General features: G+C 43.9%; 1 long non-coding RNA gene across 1 annotated transcript; it reads right to left on the bottom strand.

Moving 5' to 3' along the window:
* Positions 1-601: 601 nt before the first annotated feature.
* LOC117444709 (uncharacterized) lies at positions 602-20,893 on the bottom strand. Its single transcript, XR_004551842.2, has 3 exons — positions 20,841-20,893; positions 19,098-19,164; positions 602-656 (listed from the first exon to the last, which is right to left on the bottom strand). It is a non-coding gene; the product is annotated as an uncharacterized lncRNA (long non-coding RNA).
* Between the last annotated feature and the right edge of the window lie 5,896 nt (positions 20,894-26,789).

Below are 26,789 nucleotides of genomic sequence, written 5' to 3' on the forward strand. Positions count from 1 at the left end.
ATTCAAACGAGGGCTTTGTTCAGCTAAAGGGAACGTGTTCCACTTCCAAGGTGTCCTTTAGTCTGGGGACATACTGTAACCCACTGCTTATACTAATGACAGATTTTGTCCCGAACACTTTTTTGCTAAACAGCATGCACCACGAAACGGAATAATGATGCTTTGAGAAAAGATTTGTCCGCACACTAAGACAGCAAACCATTTGATTGGAGGAGAAACAAGTGTTATTTGTCTTAAACATAAACAGGAAAGAAACATGACGAAAGAAATGCATCGATAAGTACTTTGAACACATACTCACTGATGCAATTGATGCTTATACCAAAGATACCTAATATATATCCTTATTATAACCCAAACCATCATTTCCTAAACCTAAACAAGTAGTTTTGTATCGATTCCCCAAGTTATCCACCTGTTTTAATGCATTTAATAGTAATTGTTCTTCATTAACCGACTAATATTTCTTTGTGATCGGACAAAATAACCGCTAATTATTACAGAAAAGACTTTTTAGGGTTGAAACTTGACGAGAAAGCAGATATTTCAGGTCAGAGAGGGGGACAAGCGGCCGTCAGACTGTAAGAGAGTGTTAGTTCTTACCCGGATGTTGTCGAAGGACGCTTTGTTGGTGACGTCGTAGAGAAGAAGCAGAGCTGAGGAGAGAGAGGAAGAACAGCCATTTAAAAATTGATACGACTGTTTTGTCATCGGCTGCAGAATCACAGATCAGTTCGTCCACAAACAAGTGGGAAGAGAGAGTGTAAGTAACTCGGGGAGAGGCGGTCAGAATGGAAAACGTGACGGGAACGTGGGGGGGGGGGGGGGCTCAACATCGGTAATTAAAGTTTTCAAAGTCTCAAAATGCTACAACTACTGTACACAAACTGGCATGAATGTGAAGTGTGTTGTTAAAGGAGTGATGAAAGCGTAGTCAAGGAGCACTATTGGAGCGACTTTGATGGTTATTGGACTCAGGATTAATCCATTTGGATTCCCGCTGTATGGAGAAATGAAAGGACGGCGGAAGTGGAAACAATTCACAAAGGGATTAAACTGCTCAAAGTAAACCGGATTTTGCCGATGTGTTTATGTGGATTCAAAAGTCGTAAATAATCTACAAAATGGAGGAGACCGATCTGATCGAAGCAACTGACAAATAATCCAACTGAAACCGGCATGGACGATGACTATGTTTTAAACATGCGCTTATCCAGAAAAGCCTGGTTTGGACACTTTACGGCAGAAGAAACATTTCTATTAAAGAAAGAATTATACATTTCTGTCTTTTTATGCCTTTAATACTAACTTGAATTGTTATTCGAATGAATGAATTATTTTTTATATTTCATTGTAATGTAGAGACATGGCCTTTAGTGACAATCATGTATTGAGTTACAATTATATGTATAAAAAAAAAGTCTAAATATGATATTTGGCCTCAATTCATCTGAGGCCTGGCGCCCCCCCTGCGGTCTTTGGCGCCCCCCCCTGCGTCCTTTGGCGCCCCCCCTGTGGTCTTTGGCGTATGCGCTAACCGTGCATGCAGCCTGTTGCAGCTTCTCCTGCTAGATTTGTCAACTTCCACCTTTCTTATTTGATCTTACTTGCTGTGTTTTTGTTATAACTTCTTTTAGTAACTTATCCGGCTGTGTCCTTTCTAAACGTACTTGAGAGAGAGATTTGTTTTCAGTGTTAGTTTTAAAGCAAACTTGGACGAGAGGTCCTTGCAGTCCTTCTTATATTTATCATTGATGTAATAATGCTAATAACGGTTTTAGAAGACACTGATAAACCGGTTTTTAAACACGTGTGGCCGATTTGGATCCTGATGGACATCCACGATTAATTACATCGTAAGACTTACATATCGTGTGTCTTTAAACGCAGAATTACAATCCATTCTCTGTCCCAACAAAACCATTCCTGGCTGAGAAGTGTTCCACGAAGCAGCAAAGGGTGCATGCTAATGAGTTGAATCAGTCTTAAGCCCATTATGTCCTGCAGTTTGACCTTTAAGAGACAAACAAATGGCACCACATCAATACAACATCCATCCCAGCATCCATTTGTGTGAGATGTGTTTCAGTAATTGGTTCAACAAGAGCTTTTGGATCCGACCCAAGAGAAAGGCTGCTGCAAAGTGCTGAGCTCCACTGTTTACACGGGATGACTGATGCACCTGAATCCTGATCACCTCCAACTGCTGTCCGCCGGATGCAATCGCCTCAGGCGTTTAAGAGCAGGAGGTGGAGGGCATTATATCGCTCTATCAGACGGAAAAGTCATTACACCAACGAGGGAAATCGGCTCGAATGCATTTCTCATCTGGATCTACTTTCACTTGCAATAATTAGCCCCAGCTTATTACCTCCTCCTGCATAATGCCTCCAGCTTCTGCTTTACACACATCCTCCTCATTGTTCCACACCCCCTGCACACACACACCGCCTCTTCCCCGTCCCTCCAGCCATGGCTACTTGCTCAATATCTTTTGGATTAAGCACGGTTGGCGCATATTCACTAGAACAGTGGTTCCCAACAGGGGGGGTGCCAAAGAACGCAGGGGGGGCACCCAAAGACCGCAGGGGGGGGCGCCAAAGACCGCAGGGGGGCGCCAAAGACCGCAGGGGGGCGCCAAATATCGCGGGGGGGGGGGCCCCAAAGACCGCAGGGGGCGCCAAAGACCGCAGGGGGGCGCCAAAAGACCGCAGGGGGGGCGCCAAAGACCGCAGGGGGGGCCGCCAAATACCACAGGGGGGGCGCCAAATACCGCAGGGGGGGCGCAAGGCCTCAGATGAATTGAGGCCAAATATCATATTTAGACCTTTTTGTTGTTGTTGTTGTTTGTTTATTCCAGCCAGACAAGTGCGTGAACCGTGCGCACAATCGGGCTGGGAAAACGCTGAGAAAATTAGGAGATTTAGAGACAAAAAAAGAGACAGAAGGAGAGAGATGACCTGCTACTCATGTGTTTATCAGCCACCAGGAGTCGCTTCTTCACCCTCCGCTAATCCAATTCCACTCTGGCGTAAAGAGTTGGGAACGTGGTTGGAGGTCGAGATGAATAACGATCAGCTGTGTCACATGGATGTGTCAGACAAACCAAACGACTCAATCATTCCAGCACCTTCTGATCTGACGGTGCAAAGATGGACGCAAAGGTGACGTTTGTTTTAGTTCTGCAGTAGTCAAGCAATCTGAAAGCATCCCGTCTCCTTCAGCTGTCAGCATCCATTTCTATTAACTGTTACTGAAACCTGACCCAAACTACGGATTGCACCTTGTGGTGTTTGGGCAATTGCTGTTTCAAAGCTGCACCTCCTCACAGGACGTAAAGACTTTCCTACAGTGGCAACTAATGGCCATTTTGACATTTCAATGACTTCGCATTGCTATTTTTTTTTTATTCTAGTGCATGAGCCAACCGTGCATGCAGCCTGTTGCAGTTTCTCCTGCTAGACTTGTACTATTTTCAACTTCCACCTTTCTTATTTGATTTGTTGTTTTTCTGTTAATAAATGATATTAGTAACCTATTAAGCTGTGCCCTCTCTAAGCTTTCTTGTAGAGGGAGATTTAGTTTGAGTTTTCTTGCCATTAAGTCACCGTAGCTGCCTTGTAGCTGTCACTACCCGATCCGCAGCTCTGCCCGATCTGCAGTGCGCATGTGCAAGATGGTCCGCCATATTGTACGGCAACCCAAGAAGGACACTTGACACAGTGGCTTTTGGCAAAGCTCAAAAAGAGTTAAGTACATTGTCAGAATAAGTGAGAAATGAATTTAACTTCTGTTAGACAGCTATCATACTGAATACATATTTACTGTGAATGTGTGCAACATGTATGGCATATGGCTGTCTAACAGAAGTTAAATCCTTTTCTCACTTATTCTGATAATGTACTTAACACCAAATGAAAGAACCCAATAAAAAGAGTTGTTAAATAATCGTGAAGTCACGTTGTATTAACAATAACTCATCCCTCTTCAGTTTTCTTTTTGAGCTTTGCCAAAAGCCACTGTGTCAAGTGTCCTTCTTGGTTTGCCGTCCGGAGTTCTCCAATATGGCGGACCATCTCGCACACTGCAGATCGGGCAGGGCTGCAGATCGGGTAGTGACAGTAGCTACCAGGTGAAGCTAATCGCGCTAAAGCTGGCGGTTGGTGCATGGTGGTTGGAACAATGGCTATTCCCACTGAAATCTCGAGAAGGAAACATGTCTTTCCCATGAGCCTGAGTCTTCGTCATGTCTTGTGTATTGTTTTTGGATATTGCACTAGTCCAAACTGTGATTTTGACGACATTTTTTTTTTTTTTTGCAGCACTAGAAGACAGAAATATGTCTCAAAGATGGAGGAAGTCACTTTAAAGGACAGAGGAAGAGACAGATAAATGAAAGGTGGTGACAGTGAGTAACATAAAGAGACAGAAAGGTGGGTAAGATGAACCGAGGCAGACATATTGATGGATCCACCATAACCTCTGCAGGAAACTGTGAGGCGATAAGAAGACAAATATGCTAATTAGATAGCCTTATGGAGAATATAAAGTGCTTCCTCTGGCTCTTTGTAATAATGGCTTTCCTTAGAAGTTGAAGTTGCAAACTGCGCTGATGGCTATTCAGCTATTACACTGGCTGAAAGGTTTTTATTAAATGCATCTTACTGCATCGTCTGCTGACTGAAAGAAAGGAGAAACACTTTAATAAACTGTCCTGACAATAAAAAGTGTCTTCCAGAGGACGCAACACATTGTGGTCGAGCAGCAGTGATGTCTGTTCTCTGAGGCAGAAGCAAAGGGCAGGGTATTATTAAGAATTAACTAAAATTCAAACAGATTACGTTCTGCTCCGAACGGCGAGACCTGCAGGCCGGACAAGAAGCCTGACGTGATGAAATATTCATTCAAATAACAAGGTTTCAATCGTTCGTACAAACGGACAAAAAAGATAGAAGTTTAAAGAGTCCTCCCCTGCTGATGTTCAGGTGTATATCAGGTATGTAGTGTATCTACTTTAAAGAGTCCTCTCCTGCTGATGTTCAGGTGTATATCAGTATGTAGTGTCTCTACTTTAAAGAGTCCTCTCCTGCTGATGTTCAGGTGTATATCAGTATGTAGTGTCTCTACTTTAAAGAGTCCTCTCCTGCTGATGTTCAGGTGTATATCAGTATGTAGTGTCTCTACTTTAAAGAGTCCTCTCCTGCTGATGTTCAGGTGTATATCAGTATGTAGTGTCTCTACTTTAAAGAGTCCTCTCCTGCTGATGTTCAGGTGTATATCAGTATGTAGTGTCTCTACTTTAAAGAGTCCTCTCCTGCTGATGTTCAGGTGTATATCAGTATGTAGTGTCTCTACTTTAAAGAGTCCTCTCCTGCTGATGTTCAGGTGTATATCAGTATGTAGTGTCTCTACTTTAAAGAGTCCTCTCCTGCTGATGTAAAAGTATTGCATTTATTATTACGTGTTGTTCGAGACATCACGATAAACAGAATCCCACAGTGTGTTGCAGGCCTGTGTGTGTTAGCATTTGGTTGCTGTGTCCCTGCGTGTTTACATAACTTCATTCAGGGGGAGGAGAGCAGTGAAGGTCAGCAGTGAAGGTCAGCAGTGATTATTTAAACAGATTAATATCGAAGCGATGATGGATGGCCGCGCTCTGTATGGATCACTTCTAACCCTTTTGACCCCCTGAAGTCCTCCTACAAGATATCCAAGGCACAGATCCAAGTCCAGATAGAAGTGGCTTCATTCATCAAAATCAAAAGCTAATTTCGATCGAATTCCGAAATAAGAAGTGCTTCTTCTGCCATTTGTTATATCATATACGTTCCCTACCACGACCAAAATGAAGTTGGATTTTAAAGCTGATTTTTACACATCAACTAACGAGAATATGACATTTCTCCTCTCGGGACATTCGGCTGACAATTTCAAATGAGTTTGATGCCTATAATCAAGCGCTCATTTTAATGTCTCTTATGACCAAAATAAAGTTTAGGACTTTTACAGATCAACCAACATGCATATTTACAATCAACTTGTTAATGTCAGAGAAGTACAAACAGTCCCTCTCGTGCTCCGTTCCTGCTTTGACTCTGACCTGAGTTTCAACAGTCACATTAAAACAGTTACTAAATCAGCCTGCTATCACCTAAAGAACATATCTAGGATTAAAAGACTAATGTCACAGCAGGATCTGGAGAAACTTGTCCATGCTTTTATCTTCAGTAGACTGGACTACTGCAATGGTGTCTTCACAGGTCTCACTAACACATCTATTAGGAAGCTGCAGCTGATTCAGAACGCCGCTGCTGGAGTCCTCACTGACACTAAGGAAGTGGATCACATCACTCCTGCTCTGAAGTCTTCACACTGGCTTCCTGTGTGTCAAAGAATAGATTTCTAAATACTGCTGCTGGTTTATAAAGCACTGAATGGTTTAGGCCCAAAATACATGTCTGACCTCCTGCTGAATGATGAACCATCCAGATCTCTCAGGTCTTCAGGGACTGGTCAGCTTTCTGTCCCCAGAGTCAGAACTAAACATGGAGAAGCAGCGTTCAGTTATTATGCTCCAAACATCTGGAACTCCCAGAAACCTGCAGGTCCACTGCAACTCTGACTACTTTTAAATCCAGCAGTGTGTGTGTGTGTGTGTGTGTGTGTGTGTGTGTGTGTGTGTGTGTGTGTGTGTGTGTGTGTGTGTGTGTGTGATGTCTAACTGGTGGCTTTCACTGTATCCCCTAAGGCAGTGGTTCTCAAATGGGGGTACGCGGACCCCTATGGGTACGTTGCAGTACTGCAGGGAGTACGTGAGATTTATTTATGTTAATGAAAACACAACATAAGTAATGCATTTAAACAAACTACTAATAGTAACTACTTTATTCAGTTTACAGAAACTCTGGATAATAAAATGGGGAAAATAAACGGGGTGCTCTCTTTTCCTCTCCCTCTCCTCACAGCCCGTCAGGCTCGTGCAGCTCGCTGAACCTCTACTAAGTGACCCGAGTCACCCGACAGTAAAGAATAAACATATGTATAACTAGTATAGCTAGTTCCAGAGTAGATGAACTAGCTAAGTGTGTTAGGTCTAACTCTTAGTGTATTTTGGTCCGCTCACCGGTCCGTCACAGCGGCGGAGCTGTGACCCGGCAGAGCTGCGTGTTCTCCGTCAGCAGCAGCTGATCTGATCTCTCTCTCGCGCGTCCGGTTAGACTTCACTCGCGTTTATGTCCAAATCTATCAGATCAAGATAGTTCTAGTTAATCGTATCACTGCCTGCTTATCAAAGGACCTAAACAATAAGCGTTGCTTGGCAACGGCGTGTGGCCGCAAAGTACAGCACAGCATTATGCATATGTTTATATGAGGGGTCAAAATCCCATGCTCATATATTTGTTTTCTCTTCATTACATTACATTACATTTAGCTGACGCTTTTATCCAAAGCGACTCACAATAAGTACATTCGACCAGGAAGACACAACCTTGAAGAAAACAGAATCATATAAGAACATCAGGTTTCAAAGAGCCAATCGTTTCAAGTGCTACTCAACTGGCTTTAGATAAGCCAGTCCTTTATTAGTATATAAGTGCTCTGTTAGCAGTTCTTTGTTAGTCATTCTATCGCTCGAAGTGGAGTCGAAAGAGATGAGTTTTCAGTCTGGAAGGTGTGTGAGCTTTCTGCTGTCCTGATGTCAATGGGAGCTCATTCCACCATTTTGGAGCCAGGATAGCAAACCCACGTGTTTCTGCTGATGGGAACTTGGGTCCCCTTCGCAGCGAGGGTGCAGCGAGCCGTTTGGCTGATGCAGAGCGTAGTGCACGCGCTGGGGTGTACGGTTTAACCATGTCCTGGATGTAGGAAGGGCCAGATCCATTCGCAGCATGGTACGCAAGCACCAGTGTCTTGAAGTGGATTCTAGCAGTTACCGGAAGCCAGTGGAGGGAGCGGAGGAGCGGCGTGGTGTGGGAAAATTCAGGAAGGTTGAAGACCAGACGAGCCGCTGCATTCTGGATGAGCTGCAGAGGTCGGATGGCACATGCAGGGAGACCAGCCAGGAGGGAGTTGCAGTAGTCTAGGCGTGAGATGACGAGAGCCTGGACCAGAAGCTGCGTCGATTTCTGGGTCAGCTGGGGGCGCATCCTCCTGATGCTGTAGAGCAGGCCTATTCAAATGGCGGCCCGCGGGCCAGATGCGGCCCAGAGCCAACTCCCGAGTGGCCCAGCCTCCAGTAGCCAAATTCCTACACTAGTAGGCTACAGACCATGAATGCAACACTCCGCCTTGCATAGAAACCACTAAACCACAACGCAGCACGTTTTTTGAAAGTGTATCTAGTGGTGCTAGTAACGGTTGTCATAGCAACTCTAAAATATGTCTCTCGGAACTCTGAAGCGTAAACGGAGACAAATCGGTCATTGATCTTGTGGAGCAGATGCGCGAGTCATTGCCCAAGTCAAGCTGGACCTTTTCGCGACCGACTTGAGTACGGGTCGGATGCTGCATTTTCCGACGCTCCGCAAACACATCACATCCCCATCACATCCCCGGCACAAATCACGGATGTGATGACAGATTTCATTGCGAGGTTGAAAGATAACTTTGCCGGTTGATTGGATGGACTTGCTCTGCCCACAGAGGTGATGGGCTTTGTCAGAGACCCCTTCACTGTTGCAATAGAGGGGGACGTATCAACCAGAGCAAAGGAAGTGGTCCCATGCATTCATCCGTAAGTAACCATGGCACAAGAGCAGCGCACTAACGGCCCAGCAAAGTTTTGGAGTGATGTCAAAAAACTGCAGTTCCCTAACGTTCAGAAAGTAGCGATCTGTGTGCTCAGTATGTTTGGATCAACATACACATGTGAATCAAGCTTTTCACACATTAACTCAATAAAAAGTAGCACTCGCTGCTCCCTGACTGACAGCACTCTTCACCAATGTGTTAGGATTGCATTGACATCCAATGAGCCAAAAATCACTGCTCTTGTTAATAAAAAAAAAAGTCAGCGATGACAAATCACAAATGAGGTGATAGTAAGCAGCTAGTTTACTATAGTAAACGTGTAGTATTCATTCATGTTATTTACCCTTATCCCTTGTTATGGGTTTGTGCAGGGTTTGACAGTTATTTTTGTATTCATTTAAATGAACTTTGTAATGTGTCTGGGTCAATTGTGACCAAAACGTATGATTTTTTTTTGTTATTACTTGAAAAGTGAAAAAATTATAGTACTACCTCTTTTTGTTACATTGGAGCTCTTTAACTGTTTGTTAATGCACTTTTTGATGTGCATGTGTCATATGTATCCAATTTTATTTTGTATGTGAGGACATTTATTAAGACTGCTATTATTGTATTCAGTTAAATGCACTTTGTCATGTGCCTGGTTAAAAAAAAAACCTGAATATTTGACTTCTAAAGCAAACAAATGTCATGCTACAACTGTGCACTTTTTTCAGATTCTGTTAAATTAATGCTAATTTGTTGTGTTTTTATGCACTTTTTGATGTACCTTTGTTAGATGAACAATGAATAAAAATTGCATGTTTTTCATCGCAGTAATATGTGTTTAAAATGTGTCATTACCCGCTTTTTACAGGCCGCTGAATGTCTGGCCCAGCTGAATTTTGTAGTTATAAAATCTGGCCCAACTGAATGTGTAATTGAATAGCCCTGCTGTAGAGCGTGTATCTGCAGCAGCGGGTTGTAGCAGCGATGTTTGCAGTGAAGGACAGGTTGTTATCTAGGGATCACACCCAGATTCCTTGCAGTCTGAGTCGGGGAAACAACAGAGGTGCCGATGTTGATAGTTAGGTCAAGAGAGGGACAATCTTTTCCCGGAAGGAAAAGCACTTCAGTTTTGTCAAGGTTGAGCTTGAGATGATGAGCGGACATCCACTGAGATGTCAGCTAGACAAGCAGAGATGCGTGCGACGACCTGGGTCTCTGAGCGGGGGAAGGACAGAATTAATTGGGTGTCGTCAGCGTAGCAGTGGTATGAAAAACCATGCAGGCTAATGACAGATCCGAGCGAGTTTGTGTACAAGGAGAAGAGGAGGGGACCAAGAACAGAGCCCTGAGGGACCCCTGTAGTTAATTGACAAGGGTCGGACTCGGACCCTTTCCAAGTGACCCTGTAGGTGCGGTCTTTTCATTCCCCACGCCCCAAAATGAATATAGTAATTTTAGGAAAGGTGACGAAGTTTGAGCAGTGTGGGTTTTATATGAACAGAGTTACACATATTTCAAAACGAGAAGTGTAATAGCTGCAGTTTGCCTCCCTGTCAGAATAACAAAGGTCCTCAGTGAAGCTCAAGCCCATGTTTCACTACGTTAAGTACAACTTATTAAAAAGATCAGTTCAATGCAACTAATGTCGTCTCCGTGTTATCGCTTGATGTTAAAATTGGTTTGCCATGAATTTAGTGATGGATTGTAAACATTTGAAATGTAGCATTTAAGTGTTTCTCAGTTACTGTTGTTGTTTTAATAACTCAGACACTGATGGTGCAGCGCTGTGCTGTACCTCTTTATATAGGCATTTCTTCTTAACAAATTGTGTTTTGCGCTGATCAGGGGGTACTTGGCTGACATTCTTTTTCAAAGGGGGAACATGATTGAACAAAGTTTGAGAACCACTGCCCTAACGCAACTTGCTGTCTTTGCATTGATGTTCCTGCGGGACAAAATGAGTGAGCGTTTGAAATATCCACCAGCGTCGCCCTCCATCCATGAAATCCTTCATTTCGGGTGACAGCAGAAGTTGTCATTTCTTCCTCTGCTCACATAGCTAAGCACAACAACCCACAGGGCTCCATTTAGACAGTGTCCATTTTAGAAAAGAGGTGGATCAATCACGGCGACACACGACTAAACCCCCCTCGGTGTCTCGTGACAGCTGAATCCAGACTGCTCCGATAAAGAGAACACGAACAGGTACAACATGTGAGATATGGATCAATATGTGGAAACCATAAAGTCACACACTGAATAAATAAAAATGAACTCAACGGAGAGTGTTAGTAGGGAGAGTTATTGGAACACACACACACGCACACGCACGCACGCACGCACGCACGCACACACACACACACACACACACACACCATGTCAAGCCTCAAACATGCCTTTGACTGTAACCTTGCAAATTTCTGTTAATATGCAGGAAGCTATAGTAAGGTAGGTGTGTGTGTGTGTGTGTGTGTGTGTGTGTGTGTGTGTGTGTGTGTGTGTGTGTGTGTGTGTGTGTGTGTGTGTGTGTGTGTGTGTGTGTGTGTGTGTGTGTGTGTGTGTGTGTGTGAAGCCAGAGCCAGAGAGCTCTTGATGATGGATCGCTGAGCTCATGGCTGTCCTAATGGTGGAGCGATTCCTTCAACCATTTGTTTCCAATTGCCTTTTCCCACTCCATCTTTTTCTTCCCTATCGTTTCCCACCGCCCCTCTGCTGCCGTCCGTCCTCCCGCCTCTAATGGGACACACGCTGCTTCTGATTAAGGCCTCCAGTCGCTCATTAGTGATAAAAGTAGAGATCCGAGAAGACAGGATAGAGGGAATAAAACATGATGCGGGCAGGACGGGATGAGGCGGAGCAGAGCGGCCACATTGTGAGGTCATGGTTTTAAATGCATTAGAAGGTAGTTTCTGCCGGTCCTTGTTCTCCATTATTTTGCATCATTTTTGTAATAGCTCATTTCCTCCATAGAAGTGGCTTTCAGGGACATTTCACACCTGACTTATTTGGACTTTCTGAAGCCTTAGTCGGATTTAAAACTAAATTAAAGCATTTAACAGCTGGTCCAATGTTAAGAGCTAGACTCTAGTTATCCATTAAAGTTCTGGTTTTTATAAATTGTTTAGACTTTTAGACCAAAAACAGAACATTTTGGCAGTTTCAATTTTTTTTTTAAATGGGGTTTTATTGCTTTTTTTTTTATTTGATATGAATATTTCTGAGTATTCTGTAAAGTATGTGTATTCACTCTCTGTCCTAAACGGCTTGTTGGAGGTTGGAGCTCCTGCCCCCCCTCCCTGTGAGCCCACTGTGCTCTGATTGGTCAGCTCGCCCACTCTGTTCTGATGAGTCCACCACCGTTACAGCGCAACATCAGTGTTTATGTGTTACCATGGCGTTAGTTAGCAACCAGAAAATGACACCAGTAAGGACAAACAGATGAGAATGCTGCGTGGGGTCTGGGTGCCGTGTTGGCGAGACGTTGCACGGCTCGCTGCTGCGAGGAGCGGACAGTGTGAGCTGGGTTCATTTCCTGGTTGCTGCGTGGGGTCTGCGAGACAGCGAGACATTGCGAAACTCAGCCTGAACTCAGCCTGAGCACCATGGACGCGGGAAGGGGGGGTGCTGAGGGGGCTGCACCCCCAAACGCGGCGTACCTACAGTGTAAGCGCGCCACAGTTTTGCCGTGCTGTAGTTCCTTTATAGCCCAACATTAGCCGCCTTTAGCTTAGCGGTGGTGATGTGAAGTCATGTGACCGTGCTGTAGTTCCTTTATAACCCAACATTAGCCACCTTTAGCTTAGCGGTGGTGACGTGCAGTCATGTGACCGTGCTGTAGTTCCTTTATAGCCCAACATTAGCCACCTTTAGCTTAGCGGTAGTGACGTGAAGTCATGTGACCGTGCTGTAGTTCCTTTGTAGCCCAACATTAGCCTCCTTTAGCTTAGCGGTGGTGACGTGAAGTCATGTGACCGTGCTGTAGTTCCTTTATAGCCCAAATTAGCCGCCTTTAGCTTAGCGGTGGTGACGTGAAGTCATGTGACCGTGCTGTAGTTCCTTTATAGCCCAACATTAGCCACCTTTAGCTTAGCGGTGGTGACGTGAAGTCATGTGACCGTGCTGTAGTTCCTTTGTAGCCCAACATTAGCCTCCTTTAGCTTAGCGGTGGTGACGTGAAGTCATGTGACCGTGCTGTAGTTCCTTTATAGCCCAAATTAGCCGCCTTTAGCTTAGTGGTGGTGATGTGAAGTCATGTGACCGTGCTGTAGTTCCTTTATAGCCCAACATTAGCCACCTTTAGCTTAGCGGTGGTGACGTGAAGTCATGTGACCGTCCTGTAGTTCCTTTATAGCCCAACATTAGCCACCTTTAGCTTAGCGGTGGTGACGTGAAGTCATGTGACCGTGCTTTAGTTCCTTTATAGCCCAACATTAGCCAACTTTAGCTTAGCGGTGGTGACGTGAAGTCATGTGACCGTGCTGTAGTTCCTTTATAGCCCAACATTAGCCTCCTTTAGCTTAGCGGTGGTGACGTGAAGTCATGTGACCGTGCTGTAGTTCCTTTATAGCCCAACATTAGCCTCCTTTAGCTTAGCGGTGGTGACGGGAAGTCATGTGACCGTGCTGTAGTTCCTTTATAGCCCAACATTAGCCTCCTTTAGCTTAGCGGTGGTGACGTGAAGTCATGTGACCGTGCTGTAGTTCCTTTATAGCCTAAAGTTAGCTTTTTACTTAAAAATTGTGTTTGCCACCAAGCTTATATTCTGCAGTAGGCTATTCCAAAATCACATGGAGAAACCCCATAGCTTTTTATCCAGAGAGCGCTTGCAATGCTAACGATGGGGTAAGCCTGCAAACATACATCATCATTGCATCCATACTTAGGAATATTTCCAGCTAAAATGTATTAGTATTTGAAAATGTTATTATTGAGGAATACTATCATTTCTTCATGCCTGCACTTCACATCATTTTCAAAAAGGGGGGTGGATTAAAGTCGCTCACTCTCTTCCATTACCTGAGCTCTCCTGACAACGTAATTCCTCTGTTCTCTGCTGTCTACGTTTAGGCTTAATGCCACTTCATTACAGGTTGTGCTCCTACAATGGTTTCTCTCTACCCTTTCATTAACCCTGCTCTCATTCTCTTGAGGTGTTCATCTGTGCACGTTGCTTTTAGTCTTTACAGCGCTTCTCGCCTCCAGAGTTTTGACCACACATTTGAATCCGTCTGATTGCTTTGATTCCCTGGACCTTTCTTCATTTGATAAACGGAGGTTATCTCGGCTCAAATGTCTCCATCGAGCAGCTTTCCACATCTTTCAATCTCTTAATTTCCTTATATACGCACTCTCTCCTTCGTTATCGTTTTTTAGAGGATATATTATGCTAATTTTCAACCGCAGATGTCAACCTTTTATCTGTTTATCTTTCATTTGTCAATTCGATGTTGAGACATTTCACTTGATAGGCCAAAGCAACGAAAGTATTCCTCAGCAATTAATTTCATGGCAGTCTTATCGTTCTCATTCACCGACATCTTCAAAATATATAATCATTCTGTCCCAAACTTTATAGCAATCTGTCTGATCGCTGATATTTCACTCTGGACCAAAGTGTTGGATCCAACAGACTGACATTACCGTTCCTTCAGCGTTGAAATCCAGCGACAGCTCAGTAGTCGTCTCAAAGTGTTACTGCGCTCCCAAGACAGCTATCGATTCTTTAATTAAGCTTTGGCCCCAATCTCGGCTGTCATTAAACTCCTTGATGAGAGAGAAAGAAGATCCAGGCAATCGGTGCATATCGGCCGATGGAGTCCAGTTTAATCTGCCCGGCCCATCTGGGGGTGTTAGGAGCTTTAAAAGGTCCAATTAGGTTCAGACATACCATTACCATCATTACAAAACACTCTATAATAATAATAATATATTACATTTTTATAGCGCTTTTCCTGGTGCTCAAAAAAACATCAGCAGGAGAGGACTCTTTAAAGTAGAGACACTACATACTGATATACACCTGAACATCAGCAGGAGAGGACTCTTTAAAGTAGAGACACTACACACTGATATACACCTGAACATCAGCAGGAGAGGACTCTTTAAAGTAGAGACACTACATACTGATATACACCTGAACATCAGCAGGAGAGGACTCTTTAAAGTAGAGACACTACATACTGATATACACCTGAACATCAGCAGGAGAGGACTCTTTAAAGTAGAGACACTACATACTGATATACACCTGAACATCAGCAGGAGAGGACTCTTTAAAGTAGAGACACTACATACTGATATACACCTGAACATCAGCAGGAGAGGACTCTTTAAAGTAGAGACACTACACACTGATATACACCTGAACATCAGCAGGAGAGGACTCTTTAAAGTAGAGACACTACATACTGATATACACCTGAACATCAGCAGGAGAGGACTCTTTAAAGTAGAGACACTACATACTGATATACACCTGAACATCAGCAGGAGAGGACTCTTTGAAGTAGAGACACTACATACTGATATACACCTGAACATCAGCAGGAGAGGACTCTTTAAAGTAGAGACACTACACACTGATATACACCTGAACATCAGCAGGAGAGGACTCTTTAACGTAGAGACACTACATACTGATATACACCTGAACATCAGCAGGAGAGGACTCTTTAAAGTAGAGACACTACATACTGATATACACCTGAACATCAGCAGGAGAGGACTCTTTAAAGTAGAGACACTACATACTGATATACACCTGAACATCAGCAGGAGAGGACTCTTTAAAGTAGAGACACTACATACTGATATACACCTGAACATCAGCAGGAGAGGACTCTTTAACGTAGAGGCACTGCATACTGATATACACCTGAACATCAGCAGGAGAGGACTCTTTAAAGTAGAGACACTACATACTGATATACACCTGAACATCAGCAGGAGAGGACTCTTTAAAGTAGAGACACTACATACCGATATACACCTGAACATCAGCAGGAGAGAACTCTTTAAAGTAGAGACACTACATACTGATATACACCTGAACATCAGCAGGAGAGGACTCTTTAAAGTAGAGACACTACATACTGATATACACCTGAACATCAGCAGGAGAGGACTCTTTAAAGTAGAGACACTACATACTGATATACACCTGAACATCAGCAGGAGAGGACTCTTTAACGTAGAGACACTACATACTGATATACACCTGAACATCAGCAGGAGAGGACTCTTTAAAGTAGAGACACTACATACTGATATACACCTGAACATCAGCAGGAGAGGACTCTTTAAAGTAGAGACACTACATACTGATATACACCTGAACATCAGCAGGAGAGAACTCTTTAAAGTAGAGACACTACATACTGATATACACCTGAACATCAGCAGGAGAGGACTCTTTAAAGTAGAGACACTACATACTGATATACACCTGAACATCAGCAGGAGAGGACTCTTTAAAGTAGAGACACTACATACTGATATACACCTGAACATCAGCAGGAGAGGACTCTTTAACGTAGAGACACGACATACTGATATACACCTGAACATCAGCAGGAGAGGACTCTTTAAAGTAGAGACACTACATACTGATATACACCTGAACATCAGCAGGAGAGGACTCTTTAACGTAGAGACACTACATACTGATATACACCTGAACATCAGCAGGAGAGGACTCTTTAAAGTAGAGACACTACATACTGATATACACCTGAACATCAGCAGGAGAGGACTCTTTAACGTAGAGACACTACATACTGATATACACCTGAACATCAGCAGGAGAGGACTCTTTAAAGTAGAGACACTACATACTGATATACACCTGAACATCAGCAGGAGAGGACTCTTTAAAGTAGAGACACTACACACTGATATACACCTGAACATCAGCAGGAGAGGACTCTTTAAAGTAGAGACACTACACACTGATATACACCTGAACATCAGCAGGAGAGGACTCTTTAAAGTAGAGACACTACACACTGATATACACCTGAACATCAGCAGGAGAGGACTCTTTAAAGCCCAAGTCTCTGTCTGAGTACTAACAGGAACCATTACTGCAAAGATAAGACCAAGATTTCATGAGACTTGAATTTCCAAGAACCTCCTACTGCAAATGGTTGCCAAGCTTTTAGTGTTTTTTCTAACTCTCTCTCTGCGTCAGATGCCAGACATGAAGACTTAATAAAGGCTGCAGCCTCCAAAGACAGAAACAGCTCACAAAGCATCTATTTATAAGAAGTGACAAAAGATTGTGAATCATTTGTTGAAGAATAATCTATTTTCGTTTCGGTGACATAACCGGCAGTCTGGAGCTCCTCCTCTCCCCTGGCAGCTCTGACATGTGCATTGAGACTTTTCGGTTTAGCACCTTATGTGCTCACATCTTTTACCCAACTCGGAGCAGATGGCGTTGGGGATTCACGGTGGCCGTAACTAGGAGAGCATATGCGCTAATGTTTCACGAGGAGATGAAGAATAATAAGTAATACCGGAAAGCAAAAATGTAAATCTGCTTAATTAGTCATTCAGAGGCAACCATGCCACACACTGGATTTATGAATAATGTATTAATATTAACTACATACTTTATCTTAACTACTGTAAGACACAGCTGCCGTTTGGTCACAAAGCATGCTAACTTTTATCCATGTACTTTTTCTTGTAATGTTTAATTGAACTATTTATATTTTAGACTGCACTGTAACTTTTATCCATGCACTTTGAATTGCCTTGCGTTGAAAAGTGCTCTTTTAATAAACTTGCCTTGCCTTGCCTATGAAATATTTTAGATATTAAATAAATGATCATTAACAGTAAACACATATATTTCTATATTTAGTCGTTTTTAGTTGTTTTTGTTAAATTCAATGTGTAAATTGTGCTCTTTTGAAATATTTGAAATGTTAAATAAATAATCTTGTTCATATTTATACATAGGAATATTTTATTTAATATGTTTTTATTATTTTAACAATGCTCTTTTGGCAGTTTTTTCTCTAATATGAACTTGAGATATGGATTTTCTGCTGAGCCACTGTAACCGTTTTTTTGGGGTCAAGTAATTGGACTTGCCTCGAACCAATAGACTTTTATATTTCAATGTGTGTGTCTGGGGTGAATAAATACAATCCAATAGTTCCCAGGGTTTGACAGCCTTCGAGACGCTGCTTCCTCTCCCTGGCCATGGCCGTCAGATTGAATAAGCTTTATTTAAAACTCGGCAACAGACGGACGACTCTGAGGAGAGTTCGAGGCTCCCTGGGTGCCTTGTTAAGGATCAGCAAGGGTACACACACACACACACACACACACACACACACACACACACACACACACACACACACACACACACACACACACACACACACACACACACACACACACACACACACACACACACGCACGCACGCACACACACACACACACACACACACACACACACACACACACACACACACTAAATCAGACGGGAATATAGTTCCAATTACATACATGCATGCTATTTCATCCACACTCGTACACACTCACACATCACAATCGAACAAGATAATACTCACAACAACCGCTCTTACATTTTTATATTTCTTTGTATGCAGCTGAACAATTTCCTGTTGGAGATATTATCTTCAAACCAGTGTGGGGGGGGGGTTTCAAAACACCTGCTCATATGGGGCGGCCTGAGGCCCACTCTCTCTGTACTCAGTGTTGTTGTTTTGAGAAATAACTTCACACACACACACACACACACACACACACACACACACACACACACACACACACACACACACACACACACACACACACACACACACACACACACACACACACACACACACACACACACACACACACACATCCACACACACACACACACACACACACACACACACACACACACACACACACACGGGAATATAGTTCCTCGCTTCCCCATCGAGTAAAAAGCAGCCTCATTTTCCCACCCAGTGGTTCGCCTCTCGCTCAAAGAAACGTGCTCATCACAAAGCCTCTGGTGGATTTCTGAACACACACACACACACACACACACACACACACACACACACACACACACACACACACACACACACACACACACACACACACACACACACACACACACACACACACACACACACACACACACACACACACACACACACACACACACACACACACACAGAGGAGACTATAGATGCCAAACACACCATGGAGAAAACAAAAGAAAAAATCAGTCGGAGCTGTTCGGCTGCGTCGGGGGGGAAATGAAAAACGTCGACAGGACGGTGTCAGTCACAATCAGAGCCATCATAACAGTCACAGAGGAATCGTACCGTTGGCATCGCGGTAGTACGCGTGTGTGACGCTCCGGAAGCGCTCCTGTCCCGCGGTGTCCCAAATCTAGAAGAGAAACACAGAAATAGGACATTTTAAACACTTCCTTGGGTTTCGTGAAAGGCGCTATATAAATTGAAATTATTATTATGATTACTTCTATCCCCATCAGTCACCATGACATTAAGCATGGCTGTGTTACTCTGATCTGATCAGCTTGAACAACATCGTCGGAGCAATTAGCAACCGTAAGCAATAAGTTCTTGCTGCTAATTAGGGGGCTTCATATGGGGAAATACCAATGTAGCATTTATAGCGCTATCAGAGCATCAACACATTCAGAATGTCCTCATGTTAACAAAAAAGTCCCGTAACAATATTCCTTGTAAAAAGAAAGTGGTCCGTACTCATCTCACCAAATAATTTGTAGGTACACGGTAACATTTGATAATCTGTAAACTCCTCAAATGTGCCGCTACGCACCCATCTGAATTTGATTTCATTACGTTTTGGTTAAAGAACCATCAATCAATCAATCAATCAATCAATCAATCAATCAATCAATCAATGTGTATTTATAGCCCAATATCACAAATGTTACATTCGTCTCAGTGGACTTCACAGTGTGTACAGAATATCAGTATGACAATACGACACCCTCTGTCCTCAGACCCTCTGTCCTCAGACCCTCTGTCCTCAGACCCTCTGTCCTTAGACCCTCTGTCCTTAGACCCTCTGTCCTTAGACCCTCTGTCCTTAGACCCTCTGTCCTCAGACCCTCTGTCCTTAGACCCTCTGTGCTTAGACCCTCTGTCCTTAGACCCTCTGTCCTTAGACCCTCTGTCCTCAGACCCTCTGTCCTCAGACCCTCTGTCCTTAGACCCTCTGTCCTTAGACCCTCTGTCCTCAGACCCTCTGTCCTTAGACCCTCTGTCCTTAGACCCTCTGTCCTTAGACCCTCTGTGCTTAGACCCTCTGTCCTTAGACCCTCTGTCCTTAGACCCTCTGTCCTTAGACCCTCTGTGCTTAGACCCTCTGTCCTTAGACCCTCTGTCCTTAGACCCTCTGTCCTCAGACCCTCTGTCCTCAGACCCTCTGTCCTTAGACCCTCTGTCCTCAGACCCTCTGTCCTTAGACCCTCACATCGTACAAGGAAAAACTTCCGAAGAGAACCCAGTTTAAAGGGGAAAATGGGAGAAACCTCAGGGAGAGCAGCAGAGGAGGGATCCCTCTCCCAGGACATCCATCCAGCCAATTAAAAAATGCAATGTAATCAAAATAGGAGACGTGAAAACACCATCAACGTAGCATGCTGTCCATTTCGAATTGAACGATTTTGCCTCGCAAGTTAAATAGCCGTTAAACTCCTGTCGGGGAAATCGCCTGAAAACCTTTGACAGAAAGGTTGATGGATGAACAAAAGCATCAGACAGCATCTAATCCTGACGGACTCATCGGCAGCTCTGTCTCTGTCTCTCGCTGATAACGCCCAGGCTTGATAATCTGATAACTCTGCTGTCCCCTCGTGTGTGTTCAGAGCAGCAGGTTAATTGACCGATGGAGATTAACCAAGGCCGCATTAAGTCGTCAGTTGGCCCTCAAACCGCGGGCGATGAAGATGTATGAACACCGAGGGAAACAGTTCCCTGAGATAAATCATTAAAAATATAATATCTCCTCATTGATACCAAATAAAAGGAGACTCCTTTAACTAAGGATTAAAAGATGCATAGTGTCCTTACCTGCAGTTTGACCTTCACGGCATCAATGTTCATCACTTTATTCTGAAAGACAAAAGGAAAGGAAACAACAGATGTGAAAAACACTTCACACAAGTGCCTACAGCTTTTGAAAACATTACAGAGGCGCGCTAAGTGGTGCTGTTCAAGGGGAAAGCTCTTCCCTGAAGGGTAATAGAGTTGGAAAGCGAGTACTGTGGTGTATTTCTGTATCAGGGTTAGCTTTGTGTAACAACTGTTGGTACTAAGGGTTTGGCCTTAACGTCAATGTGATTCTGTCGACACTTTCTAGAGCTCTCGTGTAAATACACTCGGATGGTAGACGGTGACTCAAAACGCCCACAATGTTGTGCTATTCGACACAAAGAGGATACTTATCTCTACTTTCATTTGTTCCACGAAAAGTTGAGGACTGAAACAATGATTTCTATGCAAATGTTCCCACACACTGGATACGGTAAAAAAATTGGGGCGAAAGGAAGAAAACCCACAACGTCGCGTTATTTATCATTTCAACACGGCTTAGTTTAATACTGGATTCTGATTGGTCAATTCGGACACTCCGGAGGTCTGATATTTTGCGCTAACAGACCGTTGCTAAGGAGAACATACCGTTGCTAAGGAGAACAGACCGTTGCTAAGGAGAACAGACCGTTGCTAAGGAGAATCGAGGGACTGTGTGCAATGGTTTTGAAGCAACAATGGATTTTGAGGACAGGAGAACATTAAGATGATACAGAGATTTTGTAATGGTTTATTTCAACCAATTAGGCGCTTTCTTTTTTATATGTAATCCCCTTCTTGCTTCTCTTGCTCCTCTGACACACACACACACACACACACACACACACACACACACACACACACACACACACACACACACACACACACACACACACACACACGCACCTTTTGTTATGATAACGACCTTTCCGGGAGTTGCATCATTTATAACCCCATGGCAGTTTATCAGAGTGGAGACACACACAACGCTTCCAATACCTCTGCGATATCTCCTTGGGAGGAAAATAATGGTCGTAGGGATTTGTTCAAAATGATAATGAGGTAAGGGTTACCAGTGGAAACAACTCCTCCATCATTTCAAATCATTCTACCAGATAAAGAGCTGATCTAACGGCCATCTTATATTCATAGATATGCAAATATAATAATAAAGCTTTGTTTATACAGCACTTTTCATACAACACGGGCAGCTCAAAGTGCTTTACAAAATGACACAAGTTAAAAACACACAACAAGAAATTCCCCTCAGAGAACTTGTTAAAGCTCCACGTCATGGCCATTTCTACTGATCATAGTTCCATCGTTGAGGTCGACTAGAATAGATGTACATTGTTCGATGTTCCAAACTCTCATTGGCTTCTCACAGCCTCTCTGTGTAGTCTGTGTATTCACTCTCTGTCCTACACGGCTTGTTGGAGCTCCTCCCCCTTCCCGTGAGCCCACTGTGCTCTGATTGGTCGGGACGTTGCGAGGCTCGCTGCTCAGTGAGCTGGCTTACTGCTGTGGTTTCCGGGTCGGCGATACAGCGAGAACAAGCGGAACTCATCCTGAGCACACTCACACACACACACACACACACACACACACACACACACACACACACACACACACACACACACACACACACACACACACCACACACACACACACACACACACACACACACACACACACACACACACACACACACACACACACACACACAGCCGAAGTAAAAGCAATAAGTGTGGCTTGATATTGAGAGAAAGGTTTATAGCGCTGTGAGAACGGGTCTGCTGAGAGCGTTCCTCCGCCATCCCAACTCGTCTATTACCAACCAGGGAGCGCTATGCAAGTCAATGGGACCATAGATATACTGTAAACACTAGATGGCTCAAGGGGGAGTCGCCAGTGTAGCTCACCGGCGGCCATCTTGCCACAGTCAACAGCTACTGCTACAGCTGTTGTGAGGTGAGCGATCTGCACAGAAATACTCTTAACTCGCTGAAATCTTGACTGATTTACAAACGGTTTGGTTTATTATAAACATAGCATGGCTATGATACAGGAGACAACAAGACATGTTGAAAAAAAAAAAGTTAATGATTAGAATTATAAGTAGGCTATGCAGTTTCATAACTATATCTTTGATGTTTATAACGAACCAAACCGTTTGAAAATCGGTTGAAAATGGAGCAATCTACGGTTATTTCAATCGTGCACCGTAGACATAATGTTATGAGTGAGCGAGCTGCCTGTGGCAAGATGGCCGCCATGTGGCAACGTCGGCCTCCATTGGCCAGCAGCGCGGGTGAGTCATCTAGTGTTTATATATATCTATGAATGGGACTCCCTGTTAGTTGAAAATGTACGCTAAAGGTCCCCACCTCTCCTGGTGTGGGAGGAGCTCCGCGGATTGGTCCATTTTGGTTCCGGGAAGAAACAAATGGAAAAAGAGAAATGTCCAACGAGGCAGCAGACAGGTCTTCTCTGTGTTAGAGCTTTACTCGCTACAGGGTGCACTTTGAGGGTTTGGGACTGCAGACCGTTCACATGCAGAACAACCTTCATAGCACGAGGGGACGGGTGATAACCGGACCTGGGACCTTTAAGAAGTTAAAAGTACATGCAGAAAAATCTAACATTTATCAGGTTAATAGACACAAGGAGGTCAAATGTATGATAATAAAATATAATAAAATAAATAATGGCTTCTCTCTGACTGAGTCGATGCATCAATATAAAACATAAAACTCCATAATACAAAGTGAAATATGCGTTTAGCATTAGCAACAAAAGGTGGTTAAGGCACAACACAGCATTTCTAACATGCCTTGTTATCCTGTTGAGGAATGTTTGAAAGTGTCACAAGACTCGCTGGGAGGCTTCTGCTGAGCCTTGATGAAGATCCCTGGAGACACGGCATGTTTCCTGACAGACCAATGTCTACCTCTGAGGATACACGAGGACGGTAATACAGAGTTTTCTGCAGGCAGACGGTGAGGAAGCATGCTCTAATGTTCCTCGGATGATCAGACTGCAGAATTTGCCATTCAGTTACATGCTTTGAGGTCTCAGCGGGGCGACAGACCTTGGAGAGCTCGCCTACAGCATAATATAATAATATAAGCAGAATCAGGTTCTAGTAAAAGCGCTAGTCGCCATATTAATAGTTTGGAGACATTTTCAACCAAGAACACGAGTTAGAAATGTGTTCATCGTGAATTATCTATAAGCCATCAAGGCCAATCCCATTTTAAAATGTGCATCTATGTAAATCTGAATCTACTGAGTCAGCAATTAAAACGTTCTGCCTCCTTGGACTTAATAGTGGCGGATTTAAGATTTAGAAGTTGTTGAGCGGGGCGGCGGGGGGGGGGGCTACTGCGGAGCGCATAAAGCAGACTCCTCACGCTGACCAGAGGACGCTGACGAAGGATCACTTCTTCGTCAGGGCAGTGAAGGCTAAGCAGTACGCAGGCTTCTGTCCCGCAGCTGCTGCCTCTCTGTTGGACTCCGGTACTGCACATTACTCACGAGACGTTTAAAAGAAAAAGTGAAACATCCGGGGCTTGAGCCCAAGTGGCCACCCCCTAGCGCCACCACTGGTGTAAACATAATTACTTTTTTGCGGATATTGTGCAAGTTGCAATATATCCTGGGACTTGAGCTGAGGACACACTAGGGACAGAAACTATGATTTAAGTGGCCCTTTTCTGCTTTTTGGGAGTTTTCTCTTTCCTGTAGTGGCTGCTGGAGGTTTTAATGCATGTAAATGGTCTGCAACAACTAAAATCCCAACGTATCAGAGTTTCTCACCGTTCTTTTTTAACATTAAAGCATGGAAACAAGTCACTGTAGAGCAGTGCTTCTCAAAGTGTGGTCCGTGAGCGCCCCCTAGTGGCCCGTGAGTATATTGGTAAAATGTCACATTTGAAATAAAAAAATACATTTAAGTTTTCCGCACTCTCGCGGGAATATCTCCGCAATGGAGCGAGCTTAAGTTTCACTTTCGATTGCATGATATAGCCCAGATAAACACCTTCATCACACATGTTGCCACTTGTTTGTACCATTTTCAGGCGATTTGTAAAAAAAGATGTGTCTTTGGATATGTGTGGAGTTAGGTGGTCCGCGAGTGTTTTTTTATTGGTCCTTGGTATGAAAAAGTTTGAGAGACACTGCCGTAGAGGAACAAAACACAGATAGGTACCTGAAAAAATGCGGAATAGGGCTCCTTTAAGAACCAGAGTGTCAACATGCTGACCAGCGGTACATTTGAATGGTGAATGTCCATATCCATTTATAAGAGCCAAGCCGTGGGTAGATGGAAAGTATGTCAGTACAGATGGTACAAAAGAGGCTTGTCCAACATGAAATATGGATATCAGGGGTCGAACACAGCAGTTCAAAGTGATGTTTGACAACTGCTTCAAAATATTAGAACAAGATACGAAAGACGGAAGGTTTGACAGATCATCGGAGGCGGCAGCTTTAAAGCCTGATCTGTTGGCTCGGTCTCAACAGACATCGGAGTCAGGATAGCTTTTCACTCGCAGATGAAAAAGCACTTTTCATCGAGGCGGCGACTCCTCTCAAACACAACTAAACACCGCGGTCAGACAGGAAGAGGATCTCTACAGTAGTGAAAGAAAGAATATACAGTAGGAGGGAGGGGGGGGGGCAGTAAAACACATTAAAGTGCATTCCATTAAAGTGAATTGAATAGCTGTCAGCTGGCGGAAGAGGATTGCACTGTAGTATAAAAACCGAGTGACAGATCACCTGCTGAAGGCGAGTGAACTCAGCACAGTGTGCACGTGAAGATAATCTTATCACAGGAGCAGGTAAAGCCTCATTTATTTCCTCACTCTTCTTATTGCTGCTTCTCCCGCCGATCAGCTGTAGACCCAGCAGCTGTGCTGGCGGGTTTCTACTTTCTTGCTTTGCCTCGTTCTTAATGCATTTCATCCATATTGCATGCGGCACACTGTGTGTTGTATAGGTTTACCTTACACATGGGAAACACTTAACATCTTCTCAGCCTCATGTGCTGCATATTTACTGCAGTATATATATATATATATATATACCGCTGGAAAGAGTACGTGCTTAAGGCAAGCCCTGCAAACAAGCAATGAGGTTTTGCAGCACAGCTCTGGAGAAGTCTTTTATAACGGGAATTACCGGTCATACTATAGGCCTACATTCCTGCAGAGAAGCTCACTTAACGGTATGTTTTTATGCAGCAAGGACGGCATATATGCAGGTACCAGCTGTATGAAGACGTTTGTACCCTAAAATCATAACTGCCATCTCATTAGTGTTTAGCTACCTTTGTTTAATCTAAGGCTACAGAAAATAGCCATTACTCCATAGCTTGAAGCAACAAGTCACAACTAATGCAGCCCCGTATTGTTTGTTTTGGGGTCATAACTATTATCCAGGGTGTACAGATGGTTAACTTCCCTTTGACCAGCCAACTACAGGGTCGTTACTATGGGTTTGCCAAACTGTACGCGAGGTTGGAGTCATTTCGCTTTCTGCCTCAATTTAGATCCTTCACATTTAGCTGCTCTGCCATCCTTGGAAGTATAGAGTGCCGCTGTTAGCTCGCTAGTAAGCTAGCACTGATTGTTTGCAGCTCAATTAAACCAAGGGCAACTTCCAGGATGTAGCCAAGACCATTAAAGGGCCCATGTCATGCTTTTCCGGTTATCACCCGTCCCCTCGTGCTATGAAGGTTGTTCTGCATGTAGACGGTCTGCAGTCACAAACCCTCAAAGTGCACCCTGTAGCGAGTAAAGCTCTGACACAGAGAAGACCTGTCTGCTGCCCCAGAACGCCTCGGTGGACATTTCTCTTTTTCTTCCTGGGTGCAGTGACGTATTTGGGTATAGTGACATTACATTATTATTACGTTATGTCCACGGAGCCGTTACGTTAAGT

This window comes from Pseudochaenichthys georgianus, unplaced genomic scaffold (genome assembly GCF_902827115.2).
Source record: "Pseudochaenichthys georgianus unplaced genomic scaffold, fPseGeo1.2 scaffold_902_arrow_ctg1, whole genome shotgun sequence".
Lineage (NCBI taxonomy): Eukaryota > Metazoa > Chordata > Actinopteri > Perciformes > Channichthyidae > Pseudochaenichthys > Pseudochaenichthys georgianus.